Raw genomic sequence first — 26,263 nt, forward strand, 5'->3', positions numbered from 1 at the left:
CTGTTTTTGGAGGTTAGAATAGATGCAGGATCAAGTAGCTCAATGGGTAGGGTGTTTGATTAGAATTTAACAGGTTATAGGTTTGAATCCTGGGTATGATAGTTTGAGGTGTTATTTAATAAAGTATGTTTATATATTAGTCACACATGGCTTACTTGTACAAATGGCATGTCACCAGTTAGTGCTGACTGCTGATATGCCATTTACACAAACATGCCATGTGTGACTGTATATGCATTTAAGGAGGGCACCCCTGCAATACCACAAACCATTGAGTGTCAAGTATACTAGATATATCTTCATATCTCATGTGCTTTCTCTGAGACCAATCTTGTTATGCCCCTTCCCCACAAGGCATGCGCCTTTTGTCCATATTGCAAAAATGGGGGGGGGGGCATATAATTCTCTGTCACAGGGCACCAAAAAGTCTAGTTATGGCTCTGGTATGCATTATGTAATCTGGCAGACCATCTCTCCAACACTGGCTGGTTGGAATAGAAATCCGGTTATCTATGTGAGCAAATGACCATCAACGATTTACTCTCAAACACTAAAAAATGGACAAAAATGGTCCCCTAAACAAATTGGTTAAATTTTGGGTTTAACCAATTTGTGTAATGACCATTTTTGACCACTTTTCTAGTGTTTGGGAGCAAATGGTTAATTGACATTTGCTCCTATACATTACCAGATTTTCATTCCATCCATCCAGACTGGATAGATAGCCTGACAGATAATTGTGTAGTGTACGCCCAGGATAACTGTTAGTCATGCTTTATTTTATGGCGGCACATAAATGGGTGGACAGATCCAGGGCAAGCACTGCCCACTCATGCATAGTTGTCAACTGATGTGAAGTTCCAGGGGGCAATCTCAGTTATAAAGAGAAGTATCTGGAAATTGTCCCTAGTTAAAAAAAAAAAAAAAATTTTTATCAACTCCATTTATTTAGTATGATATCCCAGGTGATAGGATGCCGGCAGTCAGAACAACATACTTTATTAAATAACACATCTCAAACTACCATACCCAGGATTCAAACCTATAACCTGTTGAATTCTAATCAAACACCCTACCTATTGAGCTATTTGATCCTGCATAAAAATTGTGAACATTATATGAAGCTATTGGTACTTTGCAAAAAAAAAGAATCAGCATTACAACGCAGCAGATCCATGCAGTTTGCAGCCACACACTACATGTATCTGCTCAGCCACAATGCTGATTATTTCTTCACAAAGTACAAGGTGAGCTCCAAACAGAATTCTCTAGCTTAGAATTATACCTTTCTTTGCCAAACCTAGAAGTCGGGCCCCCCACCCTGGGATCCCCCAGAGGGACGCCTGCACCGTCATGCGGCAGGCTTGTCCGTTTTGGAAGCAGGCTGATGGGCAGCCCAGGATTGCTTCAGTCTGGGCTTGGCAGGTCTGGAAACATGAGCTTGCTTTGGGTATGCCTGACCTTGGGTACGCTTTACCTGGAGGATGAAAGGGCCAAGAAAAGTACTTTTAGCCTTCTGCGTGGTAGGAGTCATACTAGGTAGGCAAGCTGTTTTAGCAGTAGCCAGATCAGCTACAATCTTATTGAGGTCTTCTCCAAAAGGAGATTCAACTGAGGCAGCACAAGGGAACTCTCATCTGGGGACAACAACTGCAGGGAGAACACATATTTTCAGATGAACATGGTAGGGCAGAAGGCTGCCTAATACTGAAGCACCCCCAAACAACAAATCAAATGCAACTTACTTGACAGAGATGTGCCTGAGCAACGGCCCTCCCCAGCCCTATCCCAAATCATACTTATTTTGCATAGGAGATACCATGGTCATGAAGATTGTTCTCCCAGGGTTAGGTTCATTCATTGCATTCTGGGTATGCTGACCCCTGTGATTTCCCCAAATGTGGGAAACTCGCCTGCATTATTTGTGGTAGTGGGGGACTGTGTTTGTGCTTTCCTCTGGTCAGCTCTGGTAAAAGTCAGATTTCTTTGTCTCAGATCTTCCTCTAGCCTTTGTCTTCTTTCGAGAGTTCCCTTGTGCTGCCTCAGTTGGATCTCCTTCACTTGACAGGGGGGTGCCCGAGCAGCGACCCTCCCCAGCTCTAGCCCAACTCCTACTTACCTGCCAGGTGAGATACTATGATCATGAAGTTGCTTCTCCCAGGGCAAGGCTCACCCATTGCACTCTGGGTGTGCTGCCCCTGCGATTTCCCCAAATGTGGGAAACTTGACTGCATAATTTGAGTTTTCCCTGGTCGGCTCTCATGTAATTCAGATCTCTTTGTCTCAGGTCTCTCTCCAGCCTAGTTTGCTGTCTGGTTCCACTTCTTTTTTCTTGAGCCCCTCCCTTCTATACCCTTGTGCACTATCCTGACTTCTCCTCCCGTCTGCTTACTTTGTGCCTCCCAATGCACAATGCAAACTACGGGTAGTGCTGCAGGGCCCACACCCTTTTACTTGCTTTACAGAGCAGCTCTGGAGCTGTTACAGTGCCCAGCTGCTGCAAGAAATCAGCTTGAATGCTTCAGGGGCTGGGGAATGGCCAACATGAGCCCCACACCGAAGGAGGGTGGGGGTGCTTAATGCAAACTAGGGGTCATCCAAGCACCACAAAAGGCCTCCATGCCCTGCACGCTCCTTTTCTCTTTTCATATGCAGACGAGGGTTGAAGCCAACTTTGACCCACTGCTTGGATGACATCACCATATTCAAATCCATCTGCTGCAGGCCATCCCCCAGGAATGCTTGCACTAGTTGTTGCACTTGGTTTGTTGTTTGGGGGTGCTTCAGTATTAGGCAGCCTTCTGCCACCCCATGTTCATCTGAAAATATGTGTTCTCCCTGCAGTTGTTGTCCCCAGATGAGAGTTCCCTTGTGCTGCCTCAGTTGAATCTCCTTTACTTGACAGAGATGTGCCTGAGCAACGGCCCTCCCCAGCCCTATCCCAAATCATACTTATTTTGCATAGGAGATACTATTGTCATGAAGATTGTTCTCCCAGGGTGAGGTTCATTCATTGCATTCTGGGTATGCTGACCCCTGTGATTTCCCCAAATGTGGGAAACTCGACTGCATTATTTGTGGTAGTGGTGGACTGTGTTTGTGCTTTCCTCTGGTCAGCTCTGGTAAAAGTCAGATTTCTTTGTCTCAGATCTTCCTCTAGCCTTGTTCTTCTTTTGAGAGTTCCCTTGTGCTGCCTCAGTTGGATCTCCTTCACTTGAAAGGTAGTGCCCGAGCAGCGACCCTCCCCAGCTCTAGCCCAACTCCTACTAACCTGCCAGGTGAGATACTATGATCATGAAGGTGCTTCTCCCAGGGCAAGGCTCACCCATTGCACTCTGGGTGTGCTGCCCCTTGCGATTTCCCCAAATGTGGGAAACTTGACTGCATAATTTGTGTTTCCCCTGGACGGCTCTCGTATAATTCAGATCTCTTTGTCTCAGGTCTCTCTCCAGCCTAGTATGCTGTCTGTTTCCACTTCTCTTTTCTTGAGCCCATCCCTTCTATAACCTTGTGCACTATCCTGACTTCTCCTCCCGTCTGCTTACTTTGTGCCTTCCAATGCACAATGCAAACTACAGGTAGTGCTGCAGGGCCCACACCCTTTTACTTGCCTTACAGAGCAGCTCTGGAGCTGTTACAGTACCCAGCTGCTGCAAGAAATCAGCTTGAATGCTTTAGGGGCTGGGGCATGGCCAACATGAGCCCCACACCGAAGGAGGGTGGGGGTGTTTAATGCGAACTAGGGGTCATCCAAGCGTCGCAAAAGGCCGCCATGCCCTGCATATCCCTTTTCTCTTTTCATAAGCAGACGAGGGATGAAGCCAACTTTGACCCACTGCTTGGATGACATCACTTGCTGCCTTTCCAATGAAGCAAGTTTAATTTAGTAATAGGTGAAAAACCATCCCTACAAAGGTGTTAATCAGATACTTGGCTTTGTGGACACTTTTCAGAGAACAAATTTGTTAGCATAAAAATAAAGCCAGAAAATGAAGAGCTGTTTAATCACTCAATTGGATTTTTCTGCAAGCGTATTTCTTTTTCTCTGCAACCCACTGCTAAGTTGTGCTTCCTAGCTGTTCTTTTATAAAATCACTTAATCAAATCTAACTCTGATTACATCAGAGAAGGCCAGGTACCCTACACCATAAGAGGGGGTTTGAAATTTTGACTTGTCTACTTAAAGATCACCAAAATCTGATAACAAGGTAAATTACGTCCCTGGGTAGGATTGAACCACCAACCTTTTGGTTAATAACCGAACACGCTAACTGATTGCGCCACAGAGACACATTGCAAAAGTATATACTGACAAAGGCTAATAAGCATTCATCTAGAACGTTTCCTAGAAAAACTTTAAAAAGTCAATAATCTGGAGAGTTTTTGTAAGATGTTTCTTCCATCAACCAATGAAGAAACACATTGGTACTTTCCCATGATGAGTGAGTGCTTCAGGATCTCTTGCACTTACATGTGCACAGAGTACTGCAATGGAAGCATGCTGGGCCCATAACCCAGAGGTAGGCAGATTGAAACTATCCTCTGCTATATGCATTTTTTTTTGTTAATTAAAGTAATCCAAAACTGGGATTGATATTTTTGCTCTTTTATTTTTACTTAAAGTACAATAACTTTTATTATTTTAATTTGTTTTAATAGTATATTGACAGTATTGTTTTCTTTCAAAAATCCACTTAATTTTCTTTACCCTATTATTAAAATGGTAATTGACAAAAACAAACTACATTGTCACCAGAAGAGCAATACAAAATGTACAAGTGATATATTAAAATCATCTTTCCAGCTTGAATTTCAATGATGCATTGGGGCAACGATTTTGTGAGAAACCTCTTCACCCTTAAATAAAGATTTTCTTAATTCCTTACCTGTGTGCTAATTAGATATCACCTTGTTTTCACATTAAACAGACTTCCACATGAGAAAGCAGCAAGGATGCAGTGGCGTTAATGTTTCCTGGTGTCAACCTGTATTATTTCAGTAGATATTGAAATGAGGATGCATATTGCTGCCTTTCCAATGAAGCATGTTTAATTTAGTAATAGGTGAAAAACCATCCCTACAAAGGTGTTAATCAGATACTTGGCTTTGTGGACTCTTTTCAGAGAACAAATTTGTTAGCATAAAAATAAAGCCAGAAAATGAAGAGCTGTTTAATCACTCAATTGGATTTTTCTGCCAGCATATTTCTTTTTCTCTGCAACCCACTGCTAAATTGTGCTTCCTAGCTGTTTTTTTTCATAAAATCACTTAATCAAATCTAACTGATTACATCAGAGTAGGCCAGGTACCCTACACCATAAGAGAGGGTTTGAAATTTTGACTTGTCTACTTAAATATCACCAAAATCTGATCACAAGGTCAATTACGTCCCTGGGTGGGATTGAACCACCAACTTTTTGGTTAATAGCCGTACACACTAACTGATTGCGCTACAGCGACACTTTGTGAAAGTACATACTGACAAAGGCTAATAAGCATTCATCTAGAACGTTTCCTAGAAAAACTTTAAATAGTCAATAATCTGGAGAGTTTTTGTAAGATGTTTCTTCCATCAACCAATGAAGAAACACATTGGTACTTTCCCATGATGAGTGAGTGCTTCAGGATCTCTTGCACTTACATGTGCAGCAGAGTACTGTAATGGAAGCATGCTGGGTCCATAACCCAGAGGTAGGCAGATTGAAATTATCCTCTGCTATATGCATTTTTTTTGTTAATTAAAGTAATCCAAAACTGGGATTGATATTTTTGCTCTTTTTATTTTACTTAAAGTACAATAACTTTTACCTTTTTAATTTGTTTTAATAGTATATAGACAGTATTGTTTTCTTTCAAAAATCCACTTAATTTTCTTTACCCGATTATTAAAATGGTAATTGACAAAAACAAACTACATTGTCACCAGAAGAGCAATACAAAATGTACAAGTGATATATTAAAATCATCTTTACAGCTTGAATTTCAATGATGCATTGGGGCAACGATTTTGTGAGAAACATCTTACCCTTAAATAAAGATTTTCTTAATTCCTTACCTGTGTGCTAATTAGATATCACCTTGTTTTCACATTAAACAGACTTCCACATGAGAAAGCAGCAAGGATGCAGTGGCGTTAATGTTTCCTGGTGTCAACCTGTATTATTTCAGTAGATATTGAAATGAGGATGCATCTTGCTGCCTTTCCAATGAAGCAAGTTTAATTTAGTAATAGGTGAAAAACCATCCCTACAAAGATGTTAATCCGATACTTGGCTTTGTGGACACTTTTCAGAGAACAAATTAGTTAGCATAAAAATAAAGCCAGAAAATGAAGAGCTGTTTAATCACTCAATTGGATTTTTCTGTCAGCATATTTCATTTTCTCTGCAAACCACTGCTAAATTGTGCTTCCTAGCTGTTTTTTTATAAAATCACTTAATCAAATCTAACTCTGATTACATCAGAGTAGGCCAGGTACCCTACACCATAAGAGGGGGTTTGAAATTTTGACTTGTCTACTTAAAGATCACCAAAATCTGATGACAAGGTCAATAACATCCCTGGGTGGGATTGAACCACCAACCCTTTGGTTAATAACCAAACACACTAACCGATTACACCACAGAGACACTTTGCAAAAGAACATACTGACAAAGGCTAATAAGCATTCATCTAGAACGTTTCCTAGAAAACTTTAAAAAGTCAATAATCTGGAGAGTTTTTGTAAGATGTTTCTTCCATCAACCAATGAAGAAACGCATTGGTACTTTCCCATGATGAGTGAGTGCTTCAGGATCTCTTGCACTTACATGTGCAGCAGAGTACTGCAATGGAAGCATGCTGGGCCCCTTAACCCAGAGGTAGGCAGATTGAAACTATCCTCTGCTATATGCATTTTTTTTTTGTTAATTAAAGTAATCCAAAACTGGGATTGATATTTTTGCTCTTTTATTTTTACTTAAAGTACAATAACTTTTACCATTTTAATTTGTTTTAATAGTATATTGACAGTATTGTTTTCTTTCAAAAATCCACTTAATTTTCTTTACCCTATTATTAAAATGGTAATTGACAAAAACAAACTACATTGTCACCAGAAGAGCAATACAAAATGTACAAGTGATATATTAAAATCATCTTTCCAGCTTGAATTTCAATGATGCATTGGGGCAACGATTTTGTGAGAAACATCTTCACCCTTAAATAAAGATTTTCTTAATTCCTTACCTGTGTGCTAATTAGATATCACCTTGTTTTCACATTAAACAGACTTCCACATGAGAAAGCAGCAAGGATGCAGTGGCGTTAATGTTTCCTGGTGTCAACCTGTATTATTTCAGTAGATATTGAAATGAGGATGCATCTTGCTGCCTTTCCAATGAAGCAAGTTTAATTTAGTAATAGGTGAAAAACCATCCCTACAAAGATGTTAATCAGATACTTGGCTTTGTGGACACTTTTCAGAGAACAAATTTGTTAGCATAAAAATAAAGCCAGAAAATGAAGAGCTGTTTAATCACTCAATTGGATTTTTTTGCCAGCATATTTCTTTTTCTCTGCAAACCACTGCTAAATTGTGCTTCCTAGCTGTTTTTATAAAATCACTGAATCAAATCTAACTCTGATTACATCAGAGAAGGCCAGGTACCCTACACCATAACAGGGGTTTTTGAAATTTTGACTTGTCTACTTAAAGATCACCAAAATCTGATAACAAGGTCAATTACATCCCTAGGTGGGATTGAACCACCAACCTTTTGGTTAATAGCCGTACACACTAACTGATTGCGCCACAGCGACACTTTGCAAAAGTACATACTGACAAAGGCTAATAAGCATTCATCTAGAACGATTCCTAGAAACATTTTAAAAAGTCAATAATGTGGAGAGTTTTTGTAAGATGTTTCTTCCATCAACCAATGAAGAAACACATTGGTACTTTCCCATGATGAGTGAGTGCTTCAGGATCTCTTGCACTTACATGTGCAGCAGAGTACTGTAATGGAAGCATGCTGGGTCCATAACCCAGAGGTAGGCAGATTGAAACTATCCTCTGCTATATGCATTTTTTTTGTTAATTAAAGTAATCCAAAACTGGGATTGATATTTTTGCTCTTTTATTTTTACTTAAAGTACAATAACTTTTACCATTTTAATTTGTTTTAATAGTATATTGACAGTATTGTTTTCTTTCAAAAATCCAATTAATTTTCTTTACCCGATTATTAAAATGGTAATTGACAAAAACAAACTACATTGTCACCAGAAGAGCAATACAAAATGTACAAATGATATATTAAAATCATCTTTCCAGCTTGAATTTCAATGATGCATTGGGGCAACGATTTTGTGAGAAACATCTTCACCCTTAAATAAAGATTTTCTTAATTCCTTACCTGTGTGCTAATTAGATATCACCTTGTTTTCACATTAAACAGACTTCCACATGAGAAAGCAGCAAGGATGCAGTGGCGTTAATGTTTCCTGGTGTCAACCTGTATTATTTCAGTAGATATTGAAATGAGGATGCATCTTGCTGCCTTTCCAATGAAGCAAGTTTAATTTAGTAATAGGTGAAAAACCATCCCTACAAAGATGTTAATCAGATACTTGGCTTTGTGGACACTTTTCAGAGAACAAATTTGTTAGCATAAAAATAAAGCCAGAAAATGAAGAGCTATTTAATCACTCAATTGGATTTTTTTGCCAGCATATTTCTTTTTCTCTGCAACCCACTGCTAAATTGTGCTTCCTAGCTGTTTTTATAAAATCACTGAATCAAATCTAACTCTGATTACATCAGAGAAGGCCAGGTACCCTACACCATAACAGGGGTTTTCGAAATTTTGACTTGTCTACATAAAGATCACCAAAATCTGATAACAAGGTCAATTACATCCCTGGGTGGGATTGAACCACCAACCTTTTGGTTAATAGCCTTACACAGTAACTGATTGCGCCACAGCAACACTTTGCAAAAGTCCATACTGACAAAGGCTAATAAGCATTCATCTAGAACGATTCCTAGAAACATTTTAAAAAGTCAATAATGTGGAGAGTTTTTGTAAGATGTTTCTTCCATCAACCAATGAAGAAACACATTGGTACTTTCCCATGATGAGTGAGTGCTTCAGGATCTCTTGCACTTACATGTGCAGCAGAGGACTGTAATGGAAGCATGCTGGGTCCATAACCCAGAGGTAGGCAGATTGAAACTATCCTCTGCTATATGCATTTTTTTTTGTTAATTAAAGTAATCCAAAACTGGTATTGATATTTTTGCTCTTTTATTTTTACTTAAAGTACAATAACTTTTACCATTTTAATTTGTTTTAATAGTATATTGACAGTATTGTTTTCTTTCAAAAATCCACTTAATTTTCTTTACCCGATTATTAAAATGGTAATTGACAAAAACAAACTACATTGTCACCAGAAGAGCAATACAAAATGTACAAGTGATATATTAAAATCATCTTTCCAGCTTGAATTTCAATGATGCATTGGGGCAACGATTTTGTGAGAAACATCTTACCCTTAAATAAAGATTTTCTTAATTCCTTACCTGTGTGCTAATTAGATATCACCTTGTTTTCACATTAAACAGACTTCCACATGAGAAAGCAGCAAGGATGCAGTGGCGTTAATGTTTCCTGGTGTCAACCTGTATTATTTCAGTAGATATTGAAATGAGGATGCATCTTGCTGCCTTTCCAATGAAGCAAGTTTAATTTAGTAATAGGTGAAAAACCATCCCTACAAAGATGTTAATCCGATACTTGGCTTTGTGGACACTTTTTAGAGAACAAATTAGTTAGCATAAAAATAAAGCCAGAAAATGAAGAGCTGTTTAATCACTCAATTGGATTTTTCTGCCAGCATATTTCATTTTCTCTGCAAACCACTGCTAAATTGTGCTTCCTAGCTGTTTTTCGATAAAATCACTTAATCAAATCTAACTCTGATTACATCAGAGTAGGCCAGGTACCCTACACCATAAGAGGGGGTTTGAAATTTTGACTTGTCTACTTAAAGATCACCAAAATCTGATGACAAGGTCAATAACATCCCTGGGTGGGATTGAACCACCAACCCTTTGGTTAATAACCAAACACACTAACCGATTGCACCACAGAGACACTTTGCAAAAGTACATACTGACAAAGGCTAATAAGCATTCATCTAGAACGTTTCCTAGAAAACTTTAAAAAGTCAATAATCTGGAGAGTTTTTGTAAGATGTTTCTTCCATCAACCAATGAAGAAACGCATTGGTACTTTCCCATGATGAGTGAGTGCTTCAGGATCTCTTGCACTTACATGTGCAGCAGAGTACTGCAATGGAAGCATGCTGGGCCCCTTAACCCAGAGGTAGGCAGATTGAAACTATCCTCTGCTATATGCATTTTTTTTTTGTTAATTAAAGTAATCCAAAACTGGGATTGATATTTTTGCTCTTTTATTTTTACTTAAAGTACAATAACTTTTACCATTTTAATTTGTTTTAATAGTATATTGACAGTATTGTTTTCTTTCAAAAATCCACTTAATTTTCTTTACCCTATTATTAAAATGGTAATTGACAAAAACAAACTACATTGTCACCAGAAGAGCAATACAAAATGTACAAGTGATATATTAAAATCATCTTTCCAGCTTGAATTTCAATGATGCATTGGGGCAACGATTTTGTGAGAAACATCTTCACCCTTAAATAAAGATTTTCTTAATTCCTTACCTGTGTGCTAATTAGATATCACCTTGTTTTCACATTAAACAGACTTCCACATGAGAAAGCAGCAAGGATGCAGTGGCGTTAATGTTTCCTGGTGTCAACCTGTATTATTTCAGTAGATATTGAAATGAGGATGCATCTTGCTGCCTTTCCAATGAAGCAAGTTTAATTTAGTAATAGGTGAAAAACCATCCCTACAAAGATGTTAATCAGATACTTGGCTTTGTGGACACTTTTCAGAGAACAAATTTGTTAGCATAAAAATAAAGCCAGAAAATGAAGAGCTGTTTAATCACTCAATTGGATTTTTTTGCCAGCATATTTCTTTTTCTCTGCAAACCACTGCTAAATTGTGCTTCCTAGCTGTTTTTATAAAATCACTGAATCAAATCTAACTCTGATTACATCAGAGAAGGCCAGGTACCCTACACCATAACAGGGGTTTTTGAAATTTTGACTTGTCTACTTAAAGATCACCAAAATCTGATAACAAGGTCAATTACATCCCTGGGTGGGATTGAACCACCAACCTTTTGGTTAATAGCCGTACACACTAACTGATTGCGCCACAGCGACACTTTGCAAAAGTACATACTGACAAAGGCTAATAAGCATTCATCTAGAACGTTTCCTAGAAAAACTTTAAGTAGTCAATAATCTGGAGAGTTTTTGTAAGATGTTTCTTCCATCAACCAATGAAGAAACACATTGGTACTTTCCCATGATGAGTGAGTACTTCAGGATCTCTTGCAATTACATGTGCAGCAGAGTACTGTAATGGAAGCATGCTGGGTCCATAACCCAGAGGTAGGCAGATTGAAACTATCCTCTGCTATATGCGTTTTTTTTGTTAATTAAAGTAATCCAAAACTGGGATTGATATTTTTGCTCTTTTATTTTTACTTAAAGTACAATAACTTTTACCATTTTCATTTGTTTTAATAGTATATTGACAGTATTGTTTTCTTTCAAAAATCCACTTAATTTTCTTTACCCGATTATTAAAATGGTAATTGACAAAAACAAACTACATTGTCACCAGAAGAGCAATACAAAATGTACAAGTGATATATTAAAATCATCTTTCCAGCTTGAATTTCAATGATGCATTGGGGCAACGATTTTGTGAGAAACATCTTCACCCTTAAATAAAGATTTTCTTAATTCCTTACCTGTGTGCTAATTAGATATCACCTTGTTTTCACATTAAACAGACTTCCACATGAGAAAGCAGCAAGGATGCAGTGGCGTTAATGTTTCCTGGTGTCAACCTGTATTATTTCAGTAGATATTCAAATGAGGATGCATCTTGCTGCCTTTCCAATGAAGCAAGTTTAATTTAGTAATAGGTGAAAAACCATCCCTACAAAGGTGTTAATCAGAAACTTGGCTTTGTGGACACTTTTCAGAGAACAAATTTGTTAGCATAAAAATAAAGCCAGAAAATGAAGAGCTGTTTAATCACTCAATTGGATTTTTTTGCCAGCATATTTCTTTTTCTCTGCAACCCACTGCTAAATTGTGCTTCCTAGCTGTTTTTATAAAATCACTGAATCAAATCTAACTCTGATTACATCAGAGAAGGCCAGGTACCCTACACCATAAGAGGGGGTTTGAAATTTTGACTTGTCTACATAAAGATCACCAAAATCTGATAACAAGGTCAATTACGTCCCTGGGTGGGATTGAACCACCAACCTTTTGGTTAATAGCCTTACACAGTAACTGATTGCGCCACAGCAACACTTTGCAAAAGTCCATACTGACAAAGGCTAATAAGCATTCATCTAGAACGATTCCTAGAAACATTTTAAAAAGTCAATAATGTGGAGAGTTTTTGTAAGATGTTTCTTCCATCAACCAATGAAGAAACACATTGGTACTTTCCCATGATGAGTGAGTGCTTCAGGATCTCTTGCACTTACATGTGCAGCAGAGTACTGTAATGGAAGCATGCTGGGTCCTTAACCCAGAGGTAGGCAGATTGAAACTATCCTCTGCTATATGCATTTTTTTTTGTTAATTAAAGTAATCCAAAACTGGGATTGATATTTTTGCTCTTTTATTTTTACTTAAAGTACAATAACTTTTACCATTTTAATTTGTTTTAATAGTATATTGACAGTATTGTTTTCTTTCAAAAATCCAATTAATTTTCTTTACCCGATTATTAAAATGGTAATTGACAAAAACAAACTACATTGTCACCAGAAGAGCAATACAAAATGTACAAATGATATATTAAAATCATCTTTCCAGCTTGAATTTCAATGATGCATTGGGGCAACGATTTTGTGAGAAACATCTTACCCTTAAATAAAGATTTTCTTAATTCCTTACCTGTGTGCTAATTAGATATCACCTTGTTTTCACATTAAACAGACTTCCACATGAGAAAGCAGCAAGGATGCAGTGGCGTTAATGTTTCCTGGTGTCAACCTGTATTATTTCAGTAGATATTGAAATGAGGATGCATCTTGCTGCCTTTCCAATGAAGCAAGTTTAATTTAGTAATAGGTGAAAAACCATCCCTACAAAGATGTTAATCCGATACTTGGCTTTGTGGACACTTTTCAGAGAACAAATTAGTTAGCATAAAAATAAAGCCAGAAAATGAAGAGCTGTTTAATCACTCAATTGGATTTTTCTGCCAGCATATTTCATTTTCTCTGCAAACCACTGCTAAATTGTGCTTCCTAGCTGTTTTTTGATAAAATCACTTAATCAAATCTAACTCTGATTACATCAGAGTAGGCCAGGTACCCTACACCATAAGAGGGGGTTTGAAATTTTGACTTGTCTACTTAAAGATCACCAAAATCTGATGACAAGGTCAATAACATCCCTGGGTGGGATTGAACCACCAACCCTTTGGTTAATAACCAAACACACTAACCGATTGCACCACAGAGACACTTTGCAAAAGTACATACTGACAAAGGCTAATAAGCATTCATCTAGACCGTTTCCTAGAAAACTTTAAAAAGTCAATAATCTGGAGAGTTTTTGTAAGATGTTTCTTCCATCAACCAATGAAGAAACGCATTGGTACTTTCCCATGATGAGTGAGTGCTTCAGGTTCTCTTGCACTTACATGTGCAGCAGAGTACTGCAATGGAAGCATGCTGGGCCCCTTAACCCAGAGGTAGGCAGATTGAAACTATCCTCTGCTATATGCATTTTTTTTTGTTAATTAAAGTAATCCAAAACTGGGATTGATATTTTTGCTCTTTTATTTTTACTTAAAGTACAATAACTTTTACCATTTTAATTTGTTTTAATAGTATATTGACAGTATTGTTTTCTTTCAAAAATCCACTTAATTTTCTTTACCCTATTATTAAAATGGTAATTGACAAAAACAAACTACATTGTCACCAGAAGAGCAATACAAAATGTACAAGTGATATATTAAAATCATCTTTCCAGCTTGAATTTCAATGATGCATTGGGGCAACGATTTTGTGAGAAACATCTTCACCCTTAAATAAAGATTTTCTTAATTCCTTACCTGTGTGCTAATTAGATATCACCTTGTTTTCACATTAAACAGACTTCCACATGAGAAAGCAGCAAGGATGCAGTGGCGTTAATGTTTCCTGGTGTCAACCTGTATTATTTCAGTAGATATTGAAATGAGGATGCATCTTGCTGCCTTTCCAATGAAGCAAGTTTAATTTAGTAATAGGTGAAAAACCATCCCTACAAAGATGTTAATCAGATACTTGGCTTTGTGGACACTTTTCAGAGAACAAATTTGTTAGCATAAAAATAAAGCCAGAAAATGAAGAGCTGTTTAATCACTCAATTGGATTTTTTTGCCAGCATATTTCTTTTTCTCTGCAAACCACTGCTAAATTGTGCTTCCTAGCTGTTTTTATAAAATCACTGAATCAAATCTAACTCTGATTACATCAGAGAAGGCCAGGTACCCTACACCATAACAGGGGTTTTTGAAATTTTGACTTGTCTACTTAAAGATCACCAAAATCTGATAACAAGGTCAATTACATCCCTGGGTGGGATTGAACCACCAACCTTTTGGTTAATAGCCGTACACACTAACTGATTGCGCCACAGCGACACTTTGCAAAAGTGCATACTGACAAAGGCTAATAAGCATTCATCTAGAACGTTTCCTAGAAAAACTTTAAGTAGTCAATAATCTGGAGAGTTTTTGTAAGATGTTTCTTCCATCAACCAATGAAGAAACACATTGGTACTTTCCCATGATGAGTGAGTACTTCAGGATCTCTTGCAATTACATGTGCAGCAGAGTACTGTAATGGAAGCATGCTGGGTCCATAGCCCAGAGGTAGGCAGATTGAAACTATCCTCTGCTATATGCGTTTTTTTTTGTTAATTAAAGTAATCCAAAACTGGGATTGATATTTTTGCTCTTTTATTTTTACTTAAAGTACAATAACTTTTACCATTTTCATTTGTTTTAATAGTATATTGACAGTATTGTTTTCTTTCAAAAATCCACTTAATTTTCTTTACCCGATTATTAAAATGGTAATTGACAAAAACAAACTACATTGTCACCAGAAGAGCAATACAAAATGTACAAGTGATATATTAAAATCATCTTTCCAGCTTGAATTTCAATGATGCATTGGGGCAACGATTTTGTGAGAAACATCTTCACCCTTAAATAAAGATTTTCTTAATTCCTTACCTGTGTGCTAATTAGATATCACCTTGTTTTCACATTAAACAGACTTCCACATGAGAAAGCAGCAAGGATGCAGTGGCGTTAATGTTTCCTGGTGTCAACCTGTATTATTTCAGTAGATATTCAAATGAGGATGCATCTTGCTGCCTTTCCAATGAAGCAAGTTTAATTTAGTAATAGGTGAAAAACCATCCCTACAAAGGTGTTAATCAGAAACTTGGCTTTGTGGACACTTTTCAGAGAACAAATTTGTTAGCATAAAAATAAAGCCAGAAAATGAAGAGCTGTTTAATCACTCAATTGGATTTTTTTGCCAGCATATTTCTTTTTCTCTGCAACCCACTGCTAAATTGTGCTTCCTAGCTGTTTTTATAAAATCACTGAATCAAATCTAACTCTGATTACATCAGAGAAGGCCAGGTACCCTACACCATAAGAGGGGGTTTGAAATTTTGACTTGTCTACATAAAGATCACCAAAATCTGATAACAAGGTCAATTACATCCCTGGGTGGGATTGAACCACCAACCTTTTGGTTAATAGCCTTACACAGTAACTGATTGCGCCACAGCAACACTTTGCAAAAGTCCATACTGACAAAGGCTAATAAGCATTCATCTAGAACGATTCCTAGAAACATTTTAAAAAGTCAATAATGTGGAGAGTTTTTGTAAGATGTTTCTTCCATCAACCAATGAAGAAACACATTGGTACTTTCCCATGATGAGTGAGTGCTTCAGGATCTCTTGCACTTACATGTGCAGCAGAGTACTGTAATGGAAGCATGCTGGGTCCATAACCCAGAGGTAGGCAGATTGAAACTATCCTCTGCTATATGCATTTTTTTTTGTTAATTAAAGTAATCCAAAACTGGGATTGATATTTTTGCTCTTTTATTTTTACTTAAAGTACAATAACTTTTACCATTTTAATTTGTTTTAATAGTATATTGACAGTATTGTTTTCTTTCAAAAATCCAATTAATTTTCTTTACCCGATTATTAAAATGGTAATTGACAAAAACAAACTACATTGTCACCAGAAGAGCAATACAAAATGTACAAATGATATATTAAAATCATCTTTCCAGCTTGAATTTCAATGATGCATTGGGGCAACGATTTTGTGAGAAACATCTTACCCTTAAATAAAGATTTTCTTAATTCCTTACCTGTGTGCTAATTAGATATCACCTTGTTTTCACATTAAACAGACTTCCACATGAGAAAGCAGCAAGGATGCAGTGGCGTTAATGTTTCCTGGTGTCAACCTGTATTATTTCAGTAGATATTGAAATGAGGATGCATCTTGCTGCCTTTCCAATGAAGCAAGTTTAATTTAGTAATAGGTGAAAAACCATCCCTACAAAGATGTTAATCCGATACTTGGCTTTGTGGACACTTTTCAGAGAACAAATTAGTTAGCATAAAAATAAAGCCAGAAAATGAAGAGCTGTTTAATCACTCAATTGGATTTTTCTGCCAGCATATTTCATTTTCTCTGCAAACCACTGCTAAATTGTGCTTCCTAGCTGTTTTTTGATAAAATCACTTAATCAAATCTAACTCTGATTACATCAGAGTAGGCCAGGTACCCTACACCATAAGAGGGGGTTTGAAATTTTGACTTGTCTACTTAAAGATCACCAAAATCTGATGACAAGGTCAATAACATCCCTGGGTGGGATTGAACCACCAACCCTTTGGTTAATAACCAAACACACTAACCGATTGCACCACAGAGACACTTTGCAAAAGTACATACTGACAAAGGCTAATAAGCATTCATCTAGAACGTTTCCTAGAAAACTTTAAAAAGTCAATAATCTGGAGAGTTTTTGTAAGATGTTTCTTCCATCAACCAATGAAGAAACGCATTGGTACTTTCCCATGATGAGTGAGTGCTTCAGGTTCTCTTGCACTTACATGTGCAGCAGAGTACTGCAATGGAAGCATGCTGGGCCCCTTAACCCAGAGGTAGGCAGATTGAAACTATCCTCTGCTATATGCATTTTTTTTTGTTAATTAAAGTAATCCAAAACTGGGATTGATATTTTTGCTCTTTTATTTTTACTTAAAGTACAATAACTTTTACCATTTTAATTTGTTTTAATAGTATATTGACAGTATTGTTTTCTTTCAAAAATCCACTTAATTTTCTTTACCCTATTATTAAAATGGTAATTGACAAAAACAAACTACATTGTCACCAGAAGAGCAATACAAAATGTACAAGTGATATATTAAAATCATCTTTCCAGCTTGAATTTCAATGATGCATTGGGGCAACGATTTTGTGAGAAACATCTTCACCCTTAAATAAAGATTTTCTTAATTCCTTACCTGTGTGCTAATTAGATATCACCTTGTTTTCACATTAAACAGACTTCCACATGAGAAAGCAGCAAGGATGCAGTGGCATTAATGTTTCCTGGTGTCAACCTGTATTATTTCAGTAGATATTGAAATGAGGATGCATCTTGCTGCCTTTCCAATGAAGCAAGTTTAATTTAGTAATAGGTGAAAAACCATCCCTACAAAGATGTTAATCAGATACTTGGCTTTGTGGACACTTTTCAGAGAACAAATTTGTTAGCATATAAATAAAGCCAGAAAATGAAGAGCTGTTTAATCACTCAATTGGATTTTTTTGCCAGCATATTTCTTTTTCTCTGCAAACCACTGCTAAATTGTGCTTCCTAGCTGTTTTTATAAAATCACTGAATCAAATCTAACTCTGATTACATCAGAGAAGGCCAGGTACCCAACACCATAACAGGGGTTTTTGAAATTTTGACTTGTCTACTTAAAGATCACCAAAATCTGATAACAAGGTCAATTACATCCCTGGGTGGGATTGAACCACCAACCTTTTGGTTAATAGCCGTACACACTAACTGATTGCGCCACAGCGACACTTTGCAAAAGTACATACTGACAAAGGCTAATAAGCATTCATCTAGAACGTTTCCTAGAAAAACTTTAAGTAGTCAATAATCTGGAGAGTTTTTGTAAGATGTTTCTTCCATCAACCAATGAAGAAACACATTGGTACTTTCCCATGATGAGTGAGTACTTCAGGATCTCTTGCAATTACATGTGCAGCAGAGTACTGTAATGGAAGCATGCTGGGTCCATAGCCCAGAGGTAGGCAGATTGAAACTATCCTCTGCTATATGCGTTTTTTTTTTGTTAATTAAAGTAATCCAAAACTGGGATTGATATTTTTGCTCTTTTATTTTTACTTAAAGTACAATAACTTTTACCATTTTCATTTGTTTTAATAGTATATTGACAGTATTGTTTTCTTTCAAAAATCCACTTAATTTTCTTTACCCGATTATTAAAATGGTAATTGACAAAAACAAACTACATTGTCACCAGAAGAGCAATACAAAATGTACAAGTGATATATTAAAATAATCTTTCCAGCTTGAATTTCAATGATGCATTGGGGCAACGATTTTGTGAGAAACATCTTCACCCTTAAATAAAGATTTTCATAATTCCTTACCTGTGTGCTAATTAGATATCACCTTGTTTTCACATTAAACAGACTTCCACATGAGAAAGCAGCAAGGATGCAGTGGCGTTAATGTTTCCTGGTGTCAACCTGTATTATTTCAGTAGATATTCAAATGAGGATGCATCTTGCAGCCTTTCCAATGAAGCAAGTTTAATTTAGTAATAGGTGAAAAACCATCCCTACAAAGGTGTTAATCAGAAACTTGGCTTTGTGGACACTTTTCAGAGAACAAATTTGTTAGCATAAAAATAAAGCCAGAAAATGAAGAGCTGTTTAATCACTCAATTGGATTTTTTTGCCAGCATATTTCTTTTTCTCTGCAACCCACTGCTAAATTGTGCTTCCTAGCTGTTTTTATAAAATCACTGAATCAAATCTAACTCTGATTACATCAGAGAAGGCCAGGTACCCTACACCATAAGAGGGGGTTTGAAATTTTGACTTGTCTACATAAAGATCACCAAAATCTGATAACAAGGTCAATTACGTCCCTGGGTGGGATTGAACCACCAACCTTTTGGTTATTAGCCTTACACAGTAACTGATTGCGCCACAGCAACACTTTGCAAAAGTCCATACTGACAAAGGCTAATAAGCATTCATCTAGAACGATTCCTAGAAACATTTTAAAAAGTCAATAATGTGGAGAGTTTTTGTAAGATGTTTCTTCCATCAACCAATGAAGAAACACATTGGTACTTTCCCATGATGAGTGAGTGCTTCAGGATCTCTTGCACTTACATGTGCAGCAGAGTACTGTAATGGAAGCATGCTGGGTCCATAACCCAGAGGTAGGCAGATTGAAACTATCCTCTGCTATATGCATTTTTTTTTGTTAATTAAAGTAATCCAAAACTGGGATTGATATTTTTGCTCTTTTATTTTTACTTAAAGTACAATAACTTTTACCATTTTAATTTGTTTTAATAGTATATTGACAGTATTGTTATCTTTCAAAAATCCAATTAATTTTCTTTACCCGATTATTAAAATGGTAATTGACAAAAACAAACTACATTGTCACCAGAAGAGCAATACAAAATGTACAAATGATATATTAAAATCATCTTTCCAGCTTGAATTTCAATGATGCATTGGGGCAACGATTTTGTGAGAAACATCTTCACCCTTAAATAAAGATTTTCTTAATTCCTTACCTGTGTGCTAATTAGATATCACCTTGTTTTCACATTAAACAGACTTCCACATGAGAAAGCAGCAAGGATGCAGTGGCGTTAATGTTTCCTGGTGTCAACCTGTATTATTTCAGTAGATATTGAAATGAGGATGCACCTTGCTGCCTTTCCAATGAAGCAAGTTTAATTTAGTAATAGGTGAAAAACCATCCCTACAAAGATGTTAATCAGATACTTGGCTTTGTGGACACTTTTCAGAGAACAAATTTGTTAGCATAAAAATAAAGCCAGAAAATGAAGAGCTATTTAATCACTCAATTGGATTTTTTTGCCAGCATATTTCTTTTTCTCTGCAACCCACTGCTAAATTGTGCTTCCTAGCTGTTTTTATAAAATCACTGAATCAAATCTAACTCTGATTACATCAGAGAAGGCCAGGTACCCTACACCATAACAGGGGTTTTCGAAATTTTGACTTGTCTACATAAAGATCACCAAAATCTGATAACAAGGTCAATTACGTCCCTGGGTGGGATTGAACCACCAACCTTTTGGTTAATAGCCTTACGCAGTAACTGATTGCACCACAGCAACACTTTGCAAAAGTCCATACTGACAAAGGCTAATAAGCATTCATCTAGAACGATTCCTAGAAACATTTTAAAAAGTCAATAATGTGGAGAGTTTTTGTAAGATGTTTCTTCCATCAACCAATGAAGAAACACATTGGTACTTTCCCATGATGAGTGAGTGCTTCAGGATCTCTTGCACTTACATGTGCAGCAGAGTACTGTAATGGAAGCATGCTGGGTCCATAACCCAGAGGTAGGCAGATTGAAACTATCCTCTGCTATATGCATTTTTTTTTTGTTAATTAAAGTAATCCAAAACTGGGATTGATATTTTTGCTCTTTTATTTTTACTTAAAGTACAATAACTTTTACCATTTTAATTTGTTTTAATAGTATATTGACAGTATTGTTTTCTTTCAAAAATCCACTTAATTTTCTTTACCCGATTATTAAAATGGTAATTGACAAAAACAAACTACATTATCACCAGAAGAGCAATATAAAATGTTCAAGTAATATATTAAAATCATCTTTCCAGCTTGGATTTCAATGATGCATTGGGGCAACGATTTTGTGAGAAACATCTTCACCCTTAAATAAAGATTTTCTTAATTCCTTACCTGTGTGCTAATTAGAGATCACCTTGTTTTCACATTAAACAGACTTCCACATGAGAAAACAGCAAAGATGCAGTGGCGTTAATGTTTCATGGTGTCAACCTGTATTATTTCCGTAGATATTGAAATGAGGATACATCTTGCTGCCTTTCCAATGAAGCAAGTTTAATTTAGTAATAGGTGAAAAACCATCCCTACAAAGATGTTAATCAGATACTTGGCTTTGTGGACACTTTTCAGAGAACAAATTTGTTATCATAAAAATAAAGCCAGAAAATGAAGAGCTGTTTAATCACTCAATTGGATTTTTCTGCCAGCATTTTTCTTTTTCTCTGCAACCCACTGCTAAATTGTGCTTCCTAGCTGTTTTTTTTATAAAATCACTTAATTAAATCTAACTCTGATTACATCAGAGAAGGCCAGGTACCCTACACCATAAGAGGGGGTTTGCAATTTTGACTTGTCTACTTAAATATCACCAAAATCTGATCACAAGGTCAATCACGTCCCTGGGTGGGATTGAACCACCAACCTTTTGATTAATAGCTGAACACACTAACCGATTGCGCCACAGAGACACTTTGCAAAAAGTTAATACTGACAAAGACTAATAAGCATTCATCTAGAACGTTTCCTAGAAAAACTTTAAAAAGTCAATAATCTGGAGAGTTTTTGTAAGATGTTTCTTCCAGCAACCAATGAAGAAACACATTGGTACTTTCGCATGATGAGTGAGTGCTTCAGGATCTCTTGCACTTACATGTGCAGCAGAGTACTGTAATGGAAGCATGCTGGGTCCATAACCCAGAGGTAGGCAGATTGAAACTATCCTTTGCTATATGCATTTTTTTTTGTTCATTAAAGTAATCCAAAACTGGGATTGATATTTTAGCTTTTATTTTTACTTAAAGTACAATAACTTTTACCATTTTAATTTGTTTTAATAGTATATTGACAGTATTGTTTTCTTTCAAAAATCCACTTAATTTTCTTTACCCGATTATTAAAATGGTAATTGACAAAAACAAACTACATTGTCACCAGAAGAGCAATACAAAATGTACAAGTGATGTATTAAAATCATCTTTCCAGCTTGAATTTCAATGATGCATTGGAGCAACGATTTTGTGAGAAACATCTTCACCCTTAAATAAAGATTTTCTTAATTCCTTACCTGTGTGCTAATTAGATATCACCTTGTTTTCACATTAAACAGACTTCCACATGAGAAAGCAGCAAGGATGCAGTGGCGTTAATGTTTCCTGGTGTCAACCTGTATTATTTCAGTAGATATTGAAATGAGGATGCATCTTGCTGCCTTTCCAATGAAGCAAGTTTAATTTAGTAATAGGTGAAAAACCATTCCTACAAAGATGTTAATCAGATATTTGGCTTTGTGGACACTTTTCAGAGTACAAATTTGTTAGCATAAAAGTAAAGCCAGAAAATGAAGAGCTGTTTAATCACTCAATTGGATTTTTTTGCCAGCATATTTCTTTTTCTCTGCAAACCACTGCTAAATTGTGCTTCCTAGCTGTTTTTATAAAATCACTGAATCAAATCTAACTCTGATTACATCAGAGAAGGCCAGGTACCCTACACCATAACAGGGGTTTTTGAAATTTTGACTTGTCTACTTAAAGATCACCAAAATCTGATAACAAGGTCAATTACGTCCCTGGGTGGGATTGAACCACCAACCTTTTGGTTAATAGCCGTACACACTAACTGATTGCGCCACAGCGACACTTTGCAAAAGTACATACTGACAAAGGCTGATAAGCATTCATCTAGAACGTTTCCAAGAAAAACTTTAAATAGTCAATAATCTGGAGAGTTTTTGTAAGATGTTTCTTCCATCAACCAATGAAGAAACACATTGGTACTTTCCCATGATGAGTGAGTGCTTCAGGATCTCTTGCAATTACATGTGCAGCAGAGTACTGTAATGGAAGCATGCTGGGTCCATAGCCCAGAGGTAGGCAGATTGAATCTATCCTCTGCTATATGCATTTTTTTTTTGTTAATTAAAGTAATCCAAAACTGGGATTGATATTTTTGCTCTTTTATTTTTACTTAAAGTACAATAACTTTTACCATTTTAATTTGTTTTAATAGTATATTGACAGTATTGTTTTCTTTCAAAAATCCACTTAATTTTCTTTACCCGATTATTAAAATGGTAATTGACAAAAATAAACTGATGAGGATACTACTGCAGTCTTTGTTTCGTCTGTACCCGCTGAAAGAGCAGCAAAAGGTGGAGATCTTGATGGGACAGTTGAAAGGGCTTGCACTTAGAGAGGTTACTTCCTGGCCTACTGAAGAGAAGAAGACTGTGGACCAGATCCTCAACAGGCTTGCTACCACATTTGACACAAGGACAGTGTCAGAACTTAAAATGCACTTCTTTGCTCGAAAGCAACAACCAGGAGAGTCACTACGGGGCTATGCCCTCAGCTTGCAGGAAGCACTCAGAGATGTTCAGCAAGCAGACCCTGAGCAAGTGCATGACAAAGAGAAAATGTTATTGGACCAGTTCACTGAAGGTGCAAGGGGCGAATTTGTAAAACTCAGCTGCGACTATTGAGATTGCAGAAGCCTGGAAGCACATTCCTGGATTTTAAAGAGGCTGCGATTAAAGTTCTAGGCTCCAGTCTTACTTCAGGGGCTGTTCCACAAGAGTCTATTCCAGAGATGCCACGGTATCAAGAGAATTCTGATGCCCAGGAGTCAAGTTTTAAAGGAGCTACTTACCCACCTACAGTAAAAGGAGTGACAGTGCCATGTTCAAAGACATGCATATTTGACTCTTCTAGTGAGTTACGAAGTCTGCTGGCTGAACTGACACGTGGTGTGACAGAGATGCGCAGAGACCTGCAGATTCTGAAGAGACAGCAGGCACTGCTCCATGAAGAAATGGAATGGTGCCAGGAGAGGAGACCACTGAACAGTTCCCAATGGGACCTACATAGAAACAGGGAGACACTTTTTTCCAACCACTTTGCCTCCCAAAGGCGACCCATTTTTCAAAGCTGTGAAGGAAGCGGACAAATTAAGAGAGAATTTGAGCAGCCAGATCATTTAAACTCCAAATTCATGTGGTTAACCCGTTATGTTAGCCAAAGCCCGGTGGTTCAAGTTTGCATCAATGGAGTCTCAATGCCCGCTCTCTTAGACACTGGATCACAAGTGACCACAATACAAGCAACACAGTTTGAGCAGCATTGGACTGAGGAACAGATGTTTCCGTCAACTTCCACATTGATAAACCCGATTGCAAGCAATGGGCACTGCATCCCTTGCAAAGGATACTCGGAAGCTGAAATTCAAATCGGACGAACAGTGCTACCACAGCAAGGCTTCATCATCACCACTGCCCAAGATGATGGATTGCCTCCAGTGATAGTGGGCATGAATGTGTTGCGGAACTGCTGTGAGGAGCTCGTAGCAGCACTCCAAGGAGAGTTTCAAACTGACAAGCTCCAGGAGAAACAAGGCCTTCAACCTGGGATAGCCAAACAAAAGGGAAGAATGATAACAGAATTATCTGTAAGAGAGGAACATGAAAAAAATAAGGCTAGCCAAATAATGATAGAAATGCCCATCTCCAGTGTCCAGATTATCCGAAAGAATGCTTCAATGTTAGGCATGAATAATATAGCATCCAGTTCTAGAAACTGTGAGCAACCTATTCAAGGAACCAGTTTTGACCACCTGCAAGATAAAAGTCAGATGATAAGACACCTCAAAGCCTTACTGAAGATTGGGAAATACCTGACCAAGCGACAAAGGCAAGAATCCTCGCCAGAACTCCTGAAGTTGTTGAGACAGCGAGAAAGGCTGTTTGAAGAGAAAGGACAGTTGGTTCGATGTAGTGTGGATCCTAATACTCATTATAGGATCAGTCAACTTGTAATTCCAAGACAAAGTGCTTGTTATGTGCTTGAAGAATATCACGACAAGTCAGGTCACCCTGGGTGCAAAAGGATGGAAACAAGCATCTGGAAAAAGTTCTTTTGGGTTGAAATGAGGGAAGACATCAAGAGATGGTGCCGAAACTGTCCAACCTGTTCTGTAAGAAGAACCTTGCTGCCTCTTTCTCTCCAGAATCCATTGTCCCAAACCAGCTGTGATACTGAATCCCAAGATGGAATGGAAGAGGCTCATAAAATGTATTTACAGCAGACTAAGGTGGTTTGTCACCGACAAGGAGGCAAGAAGACTAGGGCTTGCAAAACAGAAAACCACCATAGTCAGCTGCAGTTTTGTACAGCATGTCCCAAAGACAGTTTAGAAAGAGTTCAATACTCATCCATGGCAGGGGGGTTGAGGTTTCCTAGACAAACTTTTCAAGACCATATACTGTCCAGATTTCAACCGATTGCTCCAGGAGCATGTGTTAATGTACTATAGCACAAAAGGAATTATACCTATCAGATACTGATGTTAAAAATGTTGATAAATGTTAATGTTTCAGACATAATCTGTGTTCACTAATGAATGTGACTGGATATAGTGAGAAGTTTATATAGGGATAAAACCAAAATGCGTGAGGACACGCATGTTTTGGGGGGGGGGCACGTGTGATATCCCATAACAACAAGGACATTTTTGACAACAGTGTAGTTGCCTGTGCCATTTTAAATAAAGTTTATTTAAAAGAAAATTGAACAGCAGTTTGAGAAGTCAGTTGGAGCCATGGTGAGGAAAGAGCTGGCGACGCCATTACGCAGAGATGAGCAGCTGAGAGAGGGGAGACAAATAAGCTGAAAATTGCATGAGAGAGTAAGCAGTAGTGCAAAATACAGCAGTGGAAGTGCAGCAATTAACAAGTAAGAACGCCATGACACTCTCAGCCAAGAGAGTGCACAGCAAGTGTCAGAGACAGGAGAGTATAAAGCCTTTATACCAATGCTGACTGGCCTACATCTGAGGGGAAACTGCCTCAGAAACATCTATTGACTGGGTGAGATAAATCCATATTTATACTGAAACCTA

At 37.3% G+C, this 26,263-nt stretch overlaps 4 non-coding genes across 4 annotated transcripts; all 4 read left to right on the forward strand.

The window, feature by feature from the left end:
* The first annotated feature begins 1,795 nt into the window (after positions 1-1,795).
* On the forward strand, positions 1,796-1,959 carry LOC134992200 (U1 spliceosomal RNA). The gene has a single exon (XR_010196386.1). It is a non-coding gene; the product is annotated as a U1 spliceosomal RNA (small nuclear RNA).
* A 152-nt stretch (positions 1,960-2,111) lies between these two features.
* Positions 2,112-2,274, forward strand: LOC134992525 (U1 spliceosomal RNA). Its single transcript, XR_010196683.1, has one exon. It is a non-coding gene; the product is annotated as a U1 spliceosomal RNA (small nuclear RNA).
* A 674-nt stretch (positions 2,275-2,948) lies between these two features.
* Positions 2,949-3,112, forward strand: LOC134992209 (U1 spliceosomal RNA). The gene has a single exon (XR_010196395.1). It is a non-coding gene; the product is annotated as a U1 spliceosomal RNA (small nuclear RNA).
* Positions 3,113-3,263: 151 nt separating this feature from the next.
* On the forward strand, positions 3,264-3,427 carry LOC134992370 (U1 spliceosomal RNA). Its single transcript, XR_010196542.1, has one exon. It is a non-coding gene; the product is annotated as a U1 spliceosomal RNA (small nuclear RNA).
* Positions 3,428-26,263: the final 22,836 nt, after the last annotated feature.

This window comes from Pseudophryne corroboree, unplaced genomic scaffold (genome assembly GCF_028390025.1).
Source record: "Pseudophryne corroboree isolate aPseCor3 unplaced genomic scaffold, aPseCor3.hap2 scaffold_121, whole genome shotgun sequence".
Taxonomy (NCBI): domain Eukaryota; kingdom Metazoa; phylum Chordata; class Amphibia; order Anura; family Myobatrachidae; genus Pseudophryne; species Pseudophryne corroboree.